The sequence below is a fragment of the Panthera pardus genome, unplaced genomic scaffold (genome assembly GCF_024362965.1).
Source record: "Panthera pardus isolate Hobbes unplaced genomic scaffold, ASM2436296v1 HiC_scaffold_17, whole genome shotgun sequence".
Classification (NCBI taxonomy): domain Eukaryota; kingdom Metazoa; phylum Chordata; class Mammalia; order Carnivora; family Felidae; genus Panthera; species Panthera pardus.
In genome coordinates, this window is record NW_026526732.1 from 103,604,836 (window position 1) to 103,610,835 (window position 6,000).

A 6,000-nucleotide genomic window follows, 5' to 3' on the forward strand; every position below is an offset into this window, starting at 1 on the left:
AGAGAAAGGGAGAGAAAGAATCCCAAGCAGGCTCCATGCAGTGTGGAGCCTGATGTGGGACTTGATCTCCCCACTGCAAGATCAAGTTCACAACCTGAACTGATATCAATAGTCAGACTGAATTTAAGAGCCTCTTACGGTTTGCCTCCCTCTCTCTCTGTAACTACTTTTTCCCCTTTTCTTCCCCCATGGTCTTCTGTTAAGTTTCTCAAAATCCACATATGAACACTGGGTGTTGTATGTAAGTGATGAACCACAGGAATCGACCCCAAAAACCAAGAGCACACTTTACACACTGTATGTTAGCCAATTTGACAATAAATTGTATTTTAAAAAATAAATAAACAAAAATAAAGACCATCAATGTCTAAAAAAAAAAAGATTCAGTCTGAGCCACCAAGCGCCCCCTTTTTTGCTCTTTCTAAAATCACCTTATGTAATAAGCCTTGGTAAGTAATAATCAACCCTTATCTATTTCCTAAAATTAAAGTTAAATTATAGTTTTCACATTCTGGAATTTTAGCACAATATTCCTTCCCTTCATGAAAACTTTGGAATCAGACAGACCCTGGATTTATCATACTTTTTAGTTTTTAAGTTTGGACCATAGAGGTCTGTATGCTCTAACTGCCAAGGTGAATTGTCTGAAGCCCCCTTTCTTTTAGTGTCATTTGGCCAACGGTACAGAATTTAACATTTGTCATCCCTGATTGGCTATATTGTAATAGCCTGTTATTTGCTTCTTCTAGCTTGAATAGTTTCCTGCAAAAATATAATCACTTCACAACTTTACCAGGCTAACCTTAGGAAAGAAAATTTCTAAAGCCATTCTCATTTTTCATCATGTAATTATTTCTCACTTCTATAGAACACTTATCCCTGTCAGTTATTCTTCCTAATCTTATTGCCAACCCCTGCCTCTAGTGACATTCATAACTCCAAGACTGAGACTGGTGAGTTATACTTTTAAAACTATCCTTCTTTGTTTTCAGTCTGTAAAATTCCTCATTCTTCAAAACCCATGATGATTATTATGTCCTTCATGAAGTTTTTCCTACTTCTGTATCTTTGGGTTACAAGGTCCAAAACAGATAATAAAATACTTTTAAATCAGTTTTTCCCCCTGGATTAAATAATGCTTATGTTATGGTCTCTATAGTTACAACATGGAAAAATACTTGAATTATGTCTTGCATCCAAAAATTAAAACTTTCTGATTGGGGCATCAAAAATAGTACACCCACATAAGAAATTTTTAAACAGAGGTGCCTGTTAAGCTCAGGCGTCTAAGCAACCAGCTTTGGCTTGGGTCATGATACCATGGGTTGTGAGTTTGAGCCCTGCATCAGGCTCTCTGCTGTTAGCACAGAGCCCGCTTCAGATCCTCTGTCCCCTTTTCTCTGCCCCTTGCCCCCACACACATGCGTGCAAACACATGCATACTCTCTTTCTCAAAAAAAAAAAGAAATCTTTAAACAAAAGGATTTAATGATTAAAAATTTGTTACATTTTATTGTATCGTATACCTGGAACTAATATAATGGCATATGTTAATTACACTTCAATAAAAAATTAAAAAATAATTAAAAATGAATAATAAAATACCATGTTCCTAAGCTAAAAAAATCTTTATGTTTATGGGATCCTTGGAAAATCTTGAGTAACTAGGACTCTGTTATACAAAACTTTAGTAAAACCATATATGTATATATTTATTTTGAAGCAGAGTTATATACTGCTTCCTATGTCCCACCTTAGAAACATGTTCATACATTGTTTTTGACCAGGAATAAAAATTATTTTCAGAGTAATTTCTTTACATGTCTAACTCTGGTACATACTACAAGCTCCTTTGGAATAGAGATCATGTCTAAATAATTTTACTATTCCTCCATATTTTGCTATTAAGTGGCTGTTAAATAAATTAATAAAACCACTGCAATGTTCATCATAAGACTGTAATCTAAACAAAAAAAAAAGCATTGTATATACCTATAACTTTGATTTATAAGATCTCTTTGGTTAGTATACTCCTGATAAGTATGTTAGGCTGTATATTTATATCAAACTTTGAAAAATTGTCTCTGCAAGAGTCTAGTACAGACATGTTTGAGATATATCATCTTTCCCATATTTGGTTTAGGGAAAAGGTTTGTAGGAAAAAGGGTGACACCTCTAGAACATATATTTTATTCAACTAACAAATTTTACCATTTTGATAGAAAAGGAGCCATTTTTAATCTATCATTTTAGAATCTCATCTAAAGCCATTCCATGGCTTGACTTTAAGTTCCCAGTCCACCAACATAGGTTAAAAAAAAAAAAGGTTATAGTTACCAGCTTTCCTATATCCCACCATCACTTATAAACTATAGCTAAGTCCACAGTCATTGGAATTTCCTCTCTAGACAAGAACTGAGAAAAATCATGATGACTCAATCAAAACATTATTATTTTGCCTCATTATAATGTGGTGTTGTTTGTATTCCAAGAATTGCATCCTCTATACTTCTTTTCCAATATTTCACTTACTTTTACTTATAAGTGAGGTATGGATTCAATAAAAACAATTAGAGAGGCACCTGGGTGGTTCAGTCGGTTAAGCATCCGACTTCAGCTCATGGTTCGTGAGTTCGAGCCCCGCGCTGGGCTCTGTGCTGACAGCGAGGAGCCTGGAGCCTACCTCAGATTCTGTGTTTCCCTCTTTCTCTGCCCCTCCCTTGCTCATTCCCTCTCAATCTCTCTCTCTCTCTTTCTCTTTTTCTCTTTCAAAAATAAATACAGTAAAAAATTTTAAAACAAAAAAACAATTAGAACTTTATCATATCATAGATATGTTTGTGGACATATGACCATTAATTCCTGAATATCACTGGCTCACACCTCTCACTGGCTTTACAATAAAACTTTAGTACTCACTTCCAAGGCTCCACAGGAGTCTTGGAATGATACAAGACTTACCCATGAAACCAGTACTCTCCTATTCTTCCAAGTCAATCTGTCACTGTTCCTCTTTACATCTTTGTTTCCCATGCTCTCCAAAGATGCTGACCATCAATCATGTCCATCCCCTGCTAGAGGCTTTCTTGAGCCCTCAGGGAACTGAGCCTGCTATCTCTCCTGTGGGGAAGTAATCTGAATCTCTCCCTCTCTCATTCATTTGTACCTTCTCCCCTATACACTTTCTTGTATGTTGGTCTGAAGTAGTGCTGATTTAGTCCCCAGGTAGCATAGTTGAACATTAGTCTTGAATCAATATATTTTCACAGCAACTTGACCGACTTTTCTCATAGGGTCTTAAAAACAGTCCATCATGCTGACTGGCAAATGAAAGTCACCAAGCCATTCCTTCCTAGTAATATAATAGTATTCTTACTTAAACCTAAACACAAAGTTGTGTATAAAATTTATCCTAAGAGATATGCCCTCAAGAATATAGTCTACTAGTCCTTCATTTGGCCAAAGTCAAACTTGAAAATTTACCTAGTTGGGACATCCTTCTTTAATACTTCTTAGGAAATAGAGTGTCATCTCTATTGTTTAAGATTGCCTTTTCCCATCTATTCAAGTACCCCTTGAATTTTATCAACTCTGTGCACCCAGGGTTAAAAACCTTTAGGTGATATACACTACTCACCAGAAAATCTCAAAGGATCAACCAGTATTCCAAAGAATCTGAGAAGTCCAGGGGCAATGCAGAAGTGCACAGGCTGGTGTTAAATTCAAGCTGTCCAAAGTAGTGGCAAGGAGAAGTGGGGAAATTCATTGAAGGTAATACCAGCCTCAATTTGTGGAATAACTTGAGGCCATCAACAGTGAAACAATTAATAAGTTGAGTTATGTACACACAATAGAATCCTATACAGCAACAAGAATGATCTTCAAGTACATATAATAACAATACTGTTTACTATTTACATTGTCTCTTTTGATATGTTTAATGATAAATCTCACAATAGTGTTGCATGAAAGAAGTTTGATACAAAGGAATTCATGATATATAAAAAAATGTTTATCATATCATCAATAATAAATACTTCAATCATTATCATTAATTAAAATGAATATCTACATCATTAGATCGTTGGGTTAAGTAATTAGCATAATATATGCTATACCAGTTATGTAAATTACAAAAGCAGTCAAAGCTGATCTATGTTGTTAGAAATCAGAATAATGGTTATCCCTGGGTCTTGGGTAATAATGACTGCCAAAGATATGAGTGGTGCTGATAATTTCTGTTTCTGAGTAGTGGTTATACAGGTGTGTTCTATTTGTGAAAACTTAACTATACATTTGCTATATATCTACTTTTTATGTATATACTATACTTCAAAAATGTTTTTGAAAGATATAAAATTATACTGAATAAAATGGAAAAGTCCCCTTTCATGAAACATATCTTAAACTCACTCTTCTTTCAAACCAAATTGATACAATATTTTTGCACATTCTTCCAGGCCCTTTTTATATGTATACATATATAAATATGCCTATACCTATATTAAATATACACATATCCATGTGATATGCACATGACAGTTTGTGCTAGGCTTACAAAAGACAAATGTGCATATCTTTTTTCAATTTTGCAGTCAACAGATTCATGTTGATAGCTTGAAATTGGCCATGGTGGAGTACTTACACTACAGAAAACTAGCAAATGCTACCAACCAGAACTTTTTTTTTTTTTTCTGAAAGCTGGATGATTATTTCTAAATTTTTGTTCTTACCAAGCATGTTGCATCAAAAATAAATCACATACAGATTGAATATATTGCTCCAATGTCTCTTGTTATTCAAAGTTGCCAGAGAAAAGCTAGGTTCAAGCAATCCTTGACATCTGTAGAAAATTCTTTTGCTCACTCTCTCTCTGACATTAAAATTTTCTCTGTATTCGTGGATCTTGGGAATTTTACCACTATCTGTCTAGGTGATATCAAAATTCTTGTAGAATAATCTCAGGGGTAAGCGCCCTAGTAAGGATTTCTTTAAATTGGACTTCCTAGTGCCCAGAAATTACAACAGGTGACAGCCTACATAGTTAATTTCTATATCCAGCTTTTCTCCTGAAGGCAAATATATTATAAAAATCTTGAACATCCCTGGGAGAAGAGGCCTTATTTGCCTGGGAGGACTAAAATTATAGAATTGCCAAGTTTGAGAAGCGTGAGTATTGCCATAAAAGCAGCAAAGTAGAACAGATTTTAGTCACAGAAACATGGGTTAATATTGTGGCACCCCCACTTATTAACTGTGTATTTAACTTTTACCGAATAATATACTTTCTTTGAGCCTCAGTTTTCTCAATTTAAAAATGCAGAAAAAGTGTGTTCATGCATTTTTGCTTTGTTATTGAGGATTACATAGCATAAATATAAAGAAACTTAGTGCTTAGCACATAATAAGTACTAAAAATGTTTGCTTCTTCATTAATTTATTCCTTCTTTAATACCCAAAACATTGTCCTACTTTCCACTGAGGCTATAGGTCAAACTGTTCTTCCTTTATTCTGCATAGTCCTACTCACAACTGTTTGGAACTGGGGATATGGGCTACTCTATTGTACAGGAGCACTTTACTCTGCTATTAACATGCCCCTATCAACTAATTGCTCTGTTATCTTAAAAAGGTCAGACCCTGTTTTTGGTATCTCAGCTTCCTCATTTCTCAAATGAGTGGGTTGACTGGATAACCTCTACTATTTTCCAGACCTAAACTTATATGACATTATAAATAAAATTGCCCATCACTCTACGTAAACGCAAAAAGTAAGAGTAGGGGTATGTATGCGGAGAGGTTTTAAGTGAAGTAGGAAGCCTGTTTTCAAAACAAAGTAGGATAGGGGCGCTTGAGTGGCTCAGTTGGTTGAGCATCTGACTTCGGCTCAGGTCATGATCTCACAGCTTGTGAGTTCGAGCCCCGCATCAGGCTCTGTGCTGACAGCTCAGAGCCTGGAGCCTGCTTCGGATTCTGTGTCTCCCTCTCTCTCTGCCCCTA